The 13935-nt window shown below is 40.7% G+C and overlaps 1 long non-coding RNA gene across 6 annotated transcripts in view; it reads right to left on the reverse strand.

Annotated features, from left to right (window-relative positions):
* The window catches only part of LOC110985198 (uncharacterized), a 235219-nt gene that overhangs the window by 166180 nt on the left and 55104 nt on the right, over window positions 1-13935 (reverse strand). The gene's annotated exons all lie outside the window — the stretch shown is intronic.

A 13935-nucleotide genomic window follows, 5' to 3' on the forward strand; every position in this document is an offset into this window, starting at 1 on the left:
TACAGTAAAAAGTCTCAAAATGGTCAAAATGGGCTGATCATGATATCGACGGAGAGGGTAAATGTTTATTGATGTAATCTTTCTGGCCATATTTAAACTGAAGCTAGGAAAATACCCGCAAAAAAAGATAAGAGTTGTCCCACTGCTGCGTGTGATGTTGCAATTCTTCCTTTGTCAACACCTTACTGTGCCTCATGAGCGCTCATTGTGATCCCGATAATATTCTAGCTTAAAAAGTTTGAAAATTGTTAAATTGTGGTAAGCATGATGGCAATCAATGGGCACATGCTCCTCTATGCATTAAAGTTTCATAATCATAACAAGGCAAGACTTCTTGTCTGAGCTAGTGCTTCCTGTTTTTGTGCGATTTGTCCTTTGTCCACACTTCATCGGTCCTCTTCCCGGCAGCATAAACGTTCAGAAATTTGTCTAAATGTGATACATGGCAGCTTCTAAAACGGTACATATTCCTCTATCCATCGGTCTAAGTTTCAGATCCATATTTGTTATTGTGAAGGGAAGTATCCACAGAATAAGGCAGAGTTGTCTCACTGCTTCTTCTTTTTATGCAATTCTTCCTTTGTGCAAATTGTACTGATCCTGTTCCTGCGCACAGACGGCTTGATGCTTGCTACTTTAATGTGCAATTTTCCGCTGTCACATTTTACCGGTCCTCTTCCCAAGTAAATATGGCACCCTATATCTGGGCATTACATGTCTAAAAATGATTCAAATCTAGCAATCTGAGCGACATTTGAAAGGGCATACCTTCGTGTATCGAATGATGTAAGTTTTGTATCCATATTTTTACTTACCGGGGAAATATACGAAAAAGAAGGCCAGGGATCTCTAATTGCTTGTTAGGCCTTTGACCTTTCTCCACGCTTTTCTCACCTTTCTCCGGGCAATCCTACCACTACTCAAAAGAGCACATGCTCTAACGATTAACATAAATTTCATATCCATCCTTGGTGTGTTTAGGGAAATATGGGAGAAAGAGGACGAATTTTTTCAGACTGCTTGCTGTTTTTGTGAATTTTTGCATTCGTCCCCACATTACCATTCCTCATTCCGCGCAAATACCGCTCCATATGTTCGACCAAAGAACGTCTGAAAATTGTCTAAATCTGGCAATCCAAGTTGCGTGTAAAAGAGCACGTTTCATGTCCATGTTAGGAAAATGTTGGCGAAAAAGGCAAACCTTGTCCTACTGCTTTTAACTTTTGTTCAATTCTCTTTTTCCTCATTTTAACAGTCCCCTTTCCAGGCAAAGATGGCTCCAGATATTTGAGCATAAAAGTATCACCATGTTACAATAGCACATGTTGTATTGCTACCTAAGTTCAATGCACGGATTGACCTTCAACAGTAGAACCACTTTCCAAGTAATGAGCCTCACTTAAGGAATGACTAGTTGAACCACAAGGCCCTTGGGGAGGAAAGCAGGGCTGGACCGGATGGGTCATGAGGCAGCCCACTGGCCTTATAAGGAAAAGTCAGTGTTCATTAATTTGACTAACCCTACCCTCAAATCCAAATGAACCAAACATATTCATGCACGCTGTATTAATATTCAGAGAATAGTAGCTAATACCTAATAAGGCAAGGAAACTTGTATGATGGATGAAAAATGGAATGTCCAGCAAATGTATAAAATCCCTATGAGTTCTGGCAATTGGGCAGAGAGCCGCACATCGAGCCAGCCGAATAAACCACATCAACTACAGTACAACTTTGTCTCAAGTCATCCTCTTGTGTCGATTCATATAACCTGTCGGGTTATATTTGGTGGAGAATCCGGGTAGCTCTCTCTACGTCAAGTCTTTCATGATCACACGATCGAAGTCCAAGCAACAGCTTTCATCAGCCATGGCATGTACAGCACATATCGAATCTATCCTCCCAAAGTTTACTGGGTATGACTCGGAGGATCCCGAGCTTTGGCTTGACCGGTACGAGAGATATGGTCTTCAAAAGACTTGGACTGCAGCACAACAAGCCAGCAATTTTCCTCTCTATCTTTCAAGTGCCGCTAGCTACTGGTATAGAGATCTCCCTGGGGAGACTAAGGCCGCCTTTGCAACACTCAAGCAGGCGTTTCTCAAAAAGTATCAGCCCCACGAAGGCATGCGATGGGTTAGACTCTCAGAGCTCGCCGACCGAAAGCAACAGACGAACGAAACGGTCGAGAAATACCTGGTGGACATAGAAAAGCTGTGCTGTCAACTGAAGAAGTCACCGGAGGAAAGGATGGAGGCCTTCATCAGAGGACTACGCCCCAACATTCGAGCATACGTCATCAAGGCTCACCCAAAGACCGTGGACGAGGCGGTGACTCAAGCGCGGATAGCGCAATCAACGTACACACAAGACGAAACACCTTCCACCGAAGTCAACTCGGCGATTAAACATTTAACAGCCCAGATAACCGCCCTGAAAGATCAGCTGACAACCATCTCTGCCACCCAGCCAACGCCCCAACAACTACCAAACGCAGGACAGAATCAGCTCCGCCCTCAGCGATCCCAAGTTTTCCTGCGCCAACACCAAGGCCGAGGACAGCAGCAAGCACAACCGACTAGGCCTCCGATGATGATGTACCCGTGCCGTGGATGTGGAGGTGAGTGTACAAGTAGGCAAACATGTCCGGCCTGGGGTATTGAATGTAACTATTGTCGTAAGTTTGGTCATTTTGCTAGAGTGTGTTTCCAACGTAACCGATCTAACACCGTCAATGATATCCACCTGTCAAATCAATGACTAGAAAATCAGACATCTCCGGTTCCACACCTGACTAATGTTTCTGCCATGTCAGGCGGAAGCAATTTAGTTCAGGTAAAAATTGGCTCCGATAAACGATTCGCGTTACTCGATACGGGTGCGTTAATATCATGCATGACTAGAAATACATACGCGCAGTGTTTTCCTCAAGATCAGTTCCCTTTGGGCCATTCAGATGTGCCCTTAATTTCAGGTGTTGCTGGTCATGTAACTAGAGTTATGGGCAAGGTTGTTCTGCCGCTTTCTATTGGAGAGCAGAATTTTGAACATCCATTCTATATCCTGGAAACTATGAACCACGAAATCATTCTTGGTGTAGACTTCTTGAAAGCGCATAAGGCCAAGATATCGTTTGAGGAAAATCATGTAGTGTTCCCCGATTCCCCTTCTATTCCATTAGTAGGTAAAGAGGCAAAGAAGGTAACTGTCCGGGCAGTGTGTAATGTATCATTGGCACCCAGAACACAGACTGTCCTTCCTGTTCAATGTAGAAATGTTAAGGCCCAATACGGCATTATTGAACCTGTTCCAACCTTGTATGAGGACACACATTTAGTTGGCGCCAAGTGTGTTGTTAAATCTGTTTGTGGTAAATCTGTATATCAGCTCATGAATCCTTCTGACAATTCTGTGCAGATAAAACGTAACCAAGTGGTTGGCTATTGGGAGCCACTCTCTGATGATATGTATATTGAAAGCTTTGAGGTCGGCGGAAAAGATACCCCTACGGTTAAGCCTAAACAAACAGATGTGACACACAAACACACTGTAACCGTGACCGAAAGTGTTGAGCACCCTGACATTGTAGAGGAACTTGCTATCACTATGGAGGATTCTGATTTAACATCAGATGAAAAGCAACAACTTATCTTATTTTTGGCTCGGAACAAGGAGGTTTTCTCGAAAGATGTAACTGATTTGGGTACCACTAATATTCATCACCACAGAATAGACACGGGTGACGCACAACCAATCCACCAACGTTTCTATCGCACTTCCCCTGTTCACAAAGCAGAAATTGACAAGCAAATCCAAGATATGCTCAACGCTGACATAATTGAACCATCCACCTCACCCTGGGCTAGCCCGGTTGTTCTTGTGAAAAAGAAGAATGGCGAATTCCGCTTTGCTATCGATTACCGTCGCCTCAATCGAGTCACAAAACCCATGTCTTTCCCTCTACCACGACCTGATGATGTATATGATACCATAGGTGAATCCCATGCTACGATATTCACTGTACTCGATCTTGCGTCAGGATTTTGGCAAATACCTCTGGATGAAGATAGCCGCGCGAAAACGGCTTTCACATCTCATAGTGGCAATTACCAGTTCAAGAAACTTCCATTTGGTCTCATGAATGCACCAGTTTCCTTCCAAATGGTTATGACCCAAGTCTTGCGTGGGCTGACTTGGAAATTTGCACTCGTGTATGTGGATGACATTATCATTTTCTCACCTGATTTTGACACACATCTGAAACACTTGCAGGCAGTCTTTGACCGGCTCCGTTGTGCAAACTTGAAATTGAAACCACAAAAATGCCACTTTGCTGCCAAACAGGTTACCTATCTTGGGCACATCATATCGAAGCAGGGGATTAAGACTGATCCCGCCAAAACATCAGCGGTTACTACTTTCCCTATCCCTAAAGACCCGTCAGAAGTTCGTTCGTTTCTAGGACTCTGTAACTACTATCGTAGGTTTGTGAAAGGTTATGCCAACATAGCCGCACCCCTTAACAGACTCCTACAGAAAGACGTGTCATTTGTATGGACGGCAGATTGTGATCGTGCTTTTCACCAGCTGAAACAAGCACTTATCTCCCCACCAGTTCTCGGCTATCCCAATTTTGAGCGTGAGTTCATTCTCGCTACTGATGCTAGTGGCTTTGCAATCAGTTACATCCTCTCTCAAACCGACGACAACGGTAAGGAGATTGTGATTCAGTACGGTGGGAGAGCACTCACAAAAGCTGAACAAAAGTGGTCTATAACTGAAAGGGAGGGGCTAGCTGTTGTCGAAGGTATTCAGTTTTATCGGGTGTATCTAGCTAACAGACGTTTTCCGTGTCCCATACCGATCACGTTTCTCTGCAGTGGCTCAGATCTATACACAATGCAATGGGTCGATTAGGCCGCTGGTCTATCGTGCTGCAGGGGTATGATTTTGAAATTGTTCACAAATCTGGCACATCCCATGGTAATGCCGATGCCCTTTCCCGTCGACAATATTCCATCAGCGCCTCTCAAGTTCAAACCCCTAAGGCAGATTCACTCCCGGTAGACACTGTGCATCAGATCCACACGCTCAGTCAATCACGGAAGGAGGAAACATACGAATACAAATTGACGTACGCTGCTATGTCGGAGAAGGAAACCGTATGTTCTATCGATAACCCAGACAGTTTGATGGACCCATCCATTGATATCAAAGCTCGCCAGCGACGTGATATTTCCCTACGTCAGTACATTGAGTATTTAGAGGATGGTAGTTTGCCGCCCGATGCTCATGTTGCTTAAAATTCTCCAGATCTGGCAATTCTAGTACTGCCTGACAGAGAATAAGTTCCACTTTTTATTGAAGACATTTTAATCATCTAGCTGTTCTAGATATAGAACATTAGCAAAGGTAGGCAAGGGTTTTTGTTCCACTACTTTTTAGTTTACCCTTCGTGTTTCCGTGCATAAATGGCTCCATATGTTTCAGTATAAGGTTTGAAAATTGTCAAAATGTAGCGTTCTTGACAGCTACTGAAAGGGCACTTGTTCTCCATTCGTTTACGTATTTAAAGTTTCAGGAAAATGAAACGAAGTCAGGAAACGTTTGCATTCCACCGCTTGTTTTTTTGTTCACCTCTTTTGATTCGCTTTGTTCCATTGTACTATTATTTAGGACTTTTAATTTTAGGTAATTTAATTATTTAGGTATTTATTCATTTCCTCAATAGTCAAAGACTCAAGTCGTGCAGATAGTTTGAAATTTGGCTGTTTAGTTACACTGGTATTGAGTATTCTCTTAGCCCTTCCTTCAACTTTGGAAATTCGTACATATTTTAACCTACCTCATTCGCTGCATTCCAATGTATTCCCGTCTGAATATTTAAAAGTAAAGCTCCAAAAATCTAGCCTTTTCAAGGAATCACAACCTGAATAGTCCAAGACTCAAATAGTGCAGGTATTTACACATTTAGCTATTTATTTAGACAGATACTGAGTCTTTTGTTTCCTCTGCCTTAACTTAAGAAATTTGCACATATTATTTTGACCCTACCACATTCGGGGCATTACGAGGCTTTCCCCAATGAATTCCAACATAACTAAAGCTCCAAAATCCTAAATTTGTCAAGACAGAAATTCCACAAATGTCCAAGACTAGAATCGTGCAGGATTTAGAAATTTGGCGATTTAGTTAGACAGATATTGAGTCTTTTTATAGTCCTACCCTTCACTTTAAAAAGACATGCACATTTCATATGTACGATTTCATATCTCAATTGCTGCATAGCGACATTTCCTAAGAATCCCAACATAACTGCAGCTCCAAAAATATCTAAATATCTAAAACTTAAATCGTACAAATATTTTGAGATATGGTGATTTAGTTAGACAGATATGGAGTCTTTTTATAGCCCTACCCTTAACTTTAAAAAAAATCGTACATGTGTCTCCCTTTCTCATTTGCTGCAATACGGTGTATTCCTCTATGAATTCCAACACAACTGAAGCTCCACAAATCTAACGTTTTCAAGAAATCAGTTCCTCAGTAGTCCAAGACACAAATTGTGGGGGTATTAGGAAATTTTGCGATTTAGTAATATAGATATTGAGTCCTTTTATAGCCCTAGCTTGAAAAGCAAAGTTGTACATATTCCCCCCTGGCCCATTTGCTACATTTTGATATATTCCCCCTAAGAATTTCAGCATAACTGAAGCTCAACAAATCTAAATTTTTCCAAGAAATCAATTCATCAATAGTCCAAGACTGAAATCGTGCAGGTATTTAGAAATTTTGCGATTGAGTTAGAAAGATACGGCGCCTTTTTGATGCCCTACCCTTAACCTAAACATTATGGGGTCCGAAATTTATAAGGATGAGAATGAAGATACCTGCAAGACTCCATAGGTTACCATCAATATGGGGACAAAAGTCAGCATGAGAATGTATATACATACATCTCTCCACAGATCATCGTCAATATTTGGACTCCATAGATTACCGTTATTATTTGATCTCTAGTGTATTAGCTAGATTAGATTACTATCAATATGAAGATACCTTCATAATTCCATAGATTACCGTCAATATGAGGACATCAGTGTATCAGCATGAGAATGTATATACAAAAATTAGTCCATAAATTATATGTGCATCAGTCATTATAATAATATCTCATGGTATGGGCATATTAACCCCTTTCCTCAGGGTGAAGTTTTTTTTCTGGGACACGCTGTAGATAGATATATTACTCCATACATTTACCGTAATTATGCGGACAACAGAGTATCAGCATGAGAGAGTAGATACAAACATCACTCGATAGATTACCGTCAATGTGGGGACAACATTGTATCACCATGAGAATGTAGAATACATACATCACTCCATATATTACCGTCAATATGGGGACTCCACAGATTGCCGTCATTATACGGACTCCAGTGTACTATAGTCATGTAAAAGTAGATCCATATACATCACTCCATATATTACCCTCAATATGGAGATTCTACAGATTACCGTCATTATAGGGACTCCAGTGTAAATGTAAAGGAAGATACATACATCACCCCATATATTACCGTCAAAATGGGGACTCTACAGATTACCGTCATTATAGGGACTCCAGTGTAAATGTAAATGTAGATACATACATCACTCCATATATTGCCGTCAAAATGAAGACTCCACAGATTACCGTCATTATAGGGACTCCAGTCTATAAGCAAGGGAGTATAGATACATACATTGCTCCGTAGATTACCGTCATTATATGGGGGTCCAAATTTTGTAAAGATGAGAATGAAGATACCTGCATCACTCCATAGACTACCATCATTATCGAGACTCCATGGATTACGGTCATTATAGGCACTCCAGTTCATAAGCAAAGGAATATAGATACACACATTGCTGGAAGGATTACTGTCATTATTGTGTCCCAAAGGATGAGAAGGAAGATACCTGCAAGACTCCATAGATTACCATCAATATGGGGACTCCATAGATTACCCTCACTACAGGGACTCCAGTGTGTTAGAATGTTATTCTAAATAAATGCATCACTCCGTAGATTACTGTCATTATAGGGACTCCTGTTCATTTGCAAGGCAATATAGATACCCTGTACATGCGTTGTTCCATACATTACTCTTATATTTTTGCGTAATTCTGACTTTGCGGTATACCGGGTCATGTAATCGCAAAGACATTGCTTCATATATATTCGAGCATAAAAGGCCTTAAAATTATCGAAATCTGGCAATCTTTGTGTCACCTCAAAGGGCACATCTTCCTCTATAGATTCATATAAGTTTTATATCCATATTTACAGTAGTTAGGAAATATCTGCAAAAGGAAGTGCCAATTCTTGTTTGACTGTTTCATATTTTTGCGGAATTCTGGCTTCGTCTGCGCTATACAGGTCATGATCCTGCGCAGAAGATGCTTCATATAATCGAGCATAAAAGGTCTAAGAATTGTCTAAATCTGGCAATCTTAATGTCATCAGAAAGGCCACATGTTCGTCTATCCATTCATATAAGTTTGATTTACATATTTGCAGTAGTTAGGGAAATAGCTGCCAAAGGAAGTGCGATTTCTTTTTCCAACTGCCTCTTCTTTTTGCGGAATTCTGGCTTCGTCTACGCTATAACGGTCCTTATCCTGCATAGAGAATGCTTCATGTATTTGAGCATGAAAGGTCTAAAAATTATCGAAATCTGACAATCGTGGTGTCATCTGCAAGGCCACATGTTCCCCTGTCCATTCATTTAAGTTTCATATCCATATTTGCAGTAGCTAGGGAAATATCTGCCAAGGGAATGCCACTTCTTGTCTGACTGTTTGATATTTTTTTCGAAATTCTGGCTTCGTCTGTGCTATACTGGTCATATTCCCACGCAGAGAATGCTTCATATATTCGAGCATAAAAGGTCTGAGAATTGTTTAAATCTGGCAATCTTTGTGTCATCTGAAAGGCCACATGTTCCCCCCTCCACTCATAGAAGTTTCATATCTATATTTGGAGTAGGTACGGAAATACTTGCCAAAGGAAGTGCGAGTTCTTTTCCAACTGCGACCTTTTTTTGCGGATTTCTGGTTTCGTCTGCGCTATAACGGTCCTATCCCGCACAGAGAATGCTTGATATAATCGAGCATAAAAGCTCTAAGAATTATCGAAATCTTCCAATCTTGCTGTCACCTGAAAGGCAACATGTTCTCCTATCCATTCATATAAGTTTCATATCCATATTTGGAATAGTTAAGGAAATATTAGATTAAATATTGGAGTAGTTAGGGAAATAGCTGCCAAAGGAAGTGCGAGTTCTTTTCCAACTGCATCCTTTTTGCGGAATTCTGGCTTCGTCTGCGCTATAATGGTCCTTATCCCACGCAGAGAATGCTTCATATATTCGAGCATGAAATGTCTGAGAATTATCTAAATCTGGCAATCTTGCTGTCATCCGAAAGGCCACATGTTTGTCTATTTATACATATAAGTTTCGTATCCATATTTGCAGTAGTTAGGGAAATAGCTGCCAAAGGAAGTGCGAGTTCTTTTCCAATTGCCTCCTTTTTTGCGGAATTCTGGTTTCGTCTGCGCTATAGCTGTCCTATCCCGCGCAGAGAATGCTTCATATATTCGAGCATAAAAGGTCTAAGAATTATCTAAACCTGGCAATCTTGGCGTCATCTGAAAGGCCACATGTTCCCCTGTCCATTCATTTAAGTTTTTTTTTTACAAAATTCTGGCTTCGTCTGTGCTATACTGGTCATATTCCCACGCAGAGAATGCTTCATATAATCGAGCATAAAAGGTCAGAGAAATATCTAAATCTGGCAATCTTCGTGTCATCTGAAAGGCAACGTGTTCCTCCCTCCATTCATATAGGTTTCATATCCATATTTGGAGTAGTTAGGGAAATAGCTGCCAAAGGAAGTGTGAGTTCTTTTCCAACTGCGACCTTTTTTTACGGAATTCTGGCTTCGTGTGCGCCCTACCGGTCCTGGTCATGCGCATAGAATGCTCCATATAATCGAGCATAAAAGGTCTGAGAGATATCTAAATCTGGTAATCTTGGTGTCATCGGAAAGGCCACATTTTTCTCTATATATTCATATAAGTTTCGTATCCATATTTGCAGTAGTTAGGGAAATATCTGCCAAAGGAAGTGCCAATTCTTGTCTGACTGTTTGATATTTTTTTCAGAATTCTGGCTTTGTCTGTGCTATACCGGTCCTTATCCTGCGCAGAGAATGCTTCCCATAATCCAGCATAAAAGGTCTGAGAATTATCTAAATCTTCCAATCTTGCTGTCATCTGAAAGGCCACATGTTTCTCTATCCACACATAAAAGTTTCGTATCTATATTTGCAGTAGTTAGGGAAATAGCTGCCAAAGGAAGTGCGAGTTCTTTTCCAACTGCTTCATTTTTCGTTACTTCGTCTGCGCTATACTGGTCCTGCTCATGCGCATAGAATGCTCCATATAATCGAGCATAAAAGGTCTGAGAGATATCTAAATCTGGCAATCTTGGTGTCATCTGAAAGGCCACATGTTCCCCTATCCATTCATATAAGTTTCATATCCATATTTGGAATAGTTATTGAAATAGCTGCCAAAGGAAGTGCGAGTTTTTTTCCAACTGCGACCTTTTTTTGCGGAATTCTGGCTTCGTCTGCACTGTAGCGGTGCTTATCCTGCGCATAGAATGCTTCATATAGTCGAGCAGAAAAGGTCTGAGATTTATCTAAATCTGGCAATCTTGGTGTAATCTGAAAGGCCACATGTTTCTCTATCGCTTCATATGAGTTTCGTATCCATATTTGCAGTTGTTAGGGAAATATCTGCCAAAGTAAGTGCGAGTTCTTTTCAAACTGCCTCCTTTTTTGCGGAATTCTTGCTTCGTCTTCGCTATACTGGTCCTTATCTCACACAGAGAATGCTTCATATAATCAAGCATAAAAGGTCTAAAAATTATCTAAATCTGGCAATCTGGGTGTCATCTGCAAGGCCACATGTTCCCCTAACTATTTATATACGTTTCATATCCATATTTGCATTAGATAGGGAAATATCTGCCAAAGGAAGTGCCAGTTCTTGTCTGACTGTTTAATATTTTTTTCGGAATTCTGGCTTCGTGTTCGCTATACTGGTCATATTCCCACGCAGAGAATGCTTCATATAATCGAGCATAAAAGGTCTGAGAATTATCTAAATCTGGCAATCTTCGTGTCATCTGAAAGGCCAGGTGTTCCTCCCTCCATTCATATAGGTTTTATATCCATATTTGGAGTAGTTAGGGAAATAGCTACCAAAGGAAGTGCGAGTTCTTTTCCAACTGCCTTCTTTTTTGTGTGGAATTCTGGCTTCGTCTGCGCTATACTGGTCCTTATCCCACGCAGAGAATGTTTCATATAATCGAGCATATAAAGTCTGAGAATTATCTAAATCTGGCAATCTTAGTGTCATCTAAAAGGCCACACGTTCCCCGGTCTATTCATTTAAGTTTCATATCCATATTTGCAGTAGTTAGGGAAATATCTGCCAAAGTAAGTGCCAATTCTTATCTGACTGTTTAAATTTTTGGGGGCATTTGTGCTTCGTCTGCACTATACTGGTAATATTCCTACGCAGAGAATGCTTCATATAATCGAGCATAAAAGGTCTGAGAATTGTTTAAATCTGGCAATCTTGGTGTCATCGGAAAGGCCACATGTTCCTCCCTCCACTCATATAAGTTTTATATCTGTATTTGGAGTAGTTAGGGAAATAGCTGCCAAAGGAAGTGCGAGTTCTTTTCCAACTGCCTCCCTTTTTTGCGGAATTCTGGCTTTGTCTGCGCTATACCGGTCCTTATCCTGCAGAGAGAATGCTTCATATAATCGAGCATAAATATCTTCCAATCTTGCTGTCATCTGAAAGGCCACATGTTCCCCTATCTCTTTGTATATGTTTCATATCCATATTTGCAATAGTTAGGGAAATATCTGCCACAGGAAGTGCCAGTTCTTGTCTGACTGTTTGATATTTTTTTTCGGAATTCTGGCTTCGTGTGCGCTAAACTGGTCATATTCCCAAGCAGAGAATGCTTCATATAATCTAGGATAAAAGGTCTGAGAATTATCTAAATCTGCCAATTTTGGTGTCGGCCATTCATATAAGTTTCATATCCATATTTGGAGTAGTTAGGGAAATAGCTGCCAAAGGAAGTGGAAGTTCTTTTCCAACTGCCTCCTTTTTTGCGGAATTCTGGCTTTGTCTGCGCTATACCGGTCCTTATCCCAAGCAGAGAATGCTTCATAAAATCGAGCATAAAAGGTCTAAGAATTATCGAAATCTTCCAATCTTGCTGTCATCTGAAAGGTTACATGTTTCCCTATCCATTCATAAAAGTTTCGTATCTATATTTGCAGTAGTTAGGGAAATAGCTGTCAAAGGAAGTGCGAGTTCTTTTCCAACTGCCTCCTTTTTTGCGGAATTCTGGCTTCGTCTGCGCTATACCGGTCCTTATCCCACGCGCAGAATGCTTCATATATTCGAGCATAAAAGGTCTAAGAATTATCGAAATCTTCCAATCTTGGTGTCATCTGAAAAGCCACATATTCCCCTAACTATGTATATAAGTTTCATATCCATATCTGCAGTAGTTAGGAAAATATCTGCCAAAGGAAGTTACAGTTCTTGTCTGACCGTTTGATATTTTTTTTCGGAATTCTGGCTTCGTGTGCGCTATAATGGTCATATTCCCACGCAGAGAATGCTTCATATAATCGAGCATAAAAGGTCTGAGAATTATCTAAATCTGGCAATCTTGGTGTCATCTGAAAGGCCACATGTTCCCCTGTCCATTCATATACGTTTCATATCCATATTTGGAGTAGTTAGGGAAATAGCTGCCGAAGGAAGTGCGAGTTCTTTTCCAACTGCCTCCTTTTTTGCGGAATTCTGGCTTCTTCTCCGCTATACTGGTCCTTATCCACGCAGAGAATGCTTCATATATTCGAGCATAAAAGGTCTAAGAATTATCTAAATTTTCCAATCTTGCTGTCATCTGACAGGTTACATATTTCCCTATCGATTCATAAAAGTTTCGTATCCATATTTGCAGTAGTTAGGGAAATAGCTGCCAAAGGAAGTGCGAGTTCTTTTCCAACTGCCTTTTTTTTGCAGAATTCTGGCTTCTTCTGCGCTATACTGGTCCTTATCCCACGCAGAGAATGCTTCATATATTCGAGCATAAAATGTCTGAGAATTATCTAAATCTGGCAATCTTGGTGTCATCTGAAAGGCCACATGTTCCCCTGTCCATTCATTGAACTTTCATATCCATATATGCAGTAGTTAGGGAAATATCTGCCAAAGGAAGTGCCAGTTCTTATCTGACTGTTTAATTTTTGGGGGGAATTCTGGCTTCGTCTGCGCTATACTGGTAATATTCCTACGCAGAGAATGCTTCATATAATCGAGCATAAAAGGTCTGAGAATTGATTAAATCTGGCAATCTTTGTGTCATCTGAAAGGCCACATGTTCCTCCCTCCATTCTTATAAGTTTCATATCCAAATTTGGAGTAGTTATCGAAATAGCTGCCAAAAGAATTGCGAGTTCCTTTTCAACTGGCTCCTTTTTTTGCGGAATTCTGGCTTCGTCTGCGCTTTAGCTGTCGTATCTCGTACAGAGAATGCTTCATATATTTGAGCATAAAAGGTCTACGAAATATCTTAATCTTAAAATCTTGCTGTCATCTGAAAGGCCACATGTTCCCCTGTCCATTCATATACGTTTCATATCCATATTTGAAATAGATAGGGAAATATTTTGCAAAGGAAATGCAAGGTTCGTGTCCAATTGCCTGATATTTTTGAGGAATTCTGGCTTCGTCTGCGCCATACCTGTAATTATCCGTGCAGAGAATGCTTCCTGTAATCG

This window comes from Acanthaster planci, linkage group LG03 (assembly GCF_054643075.1).
Source record: "Acanthaster planci isolate LZ-2023a linkage group LG03, COTS_SCS, whole genome shotgun sequence".
In the NCBI taxonomy this organism is placed as follows: Eukaryota; Metazoa; Echinodermata; class Asteroidea; order Valvatida; family Acanthasteridae; genus Acanthaster; species Acanthaster planci.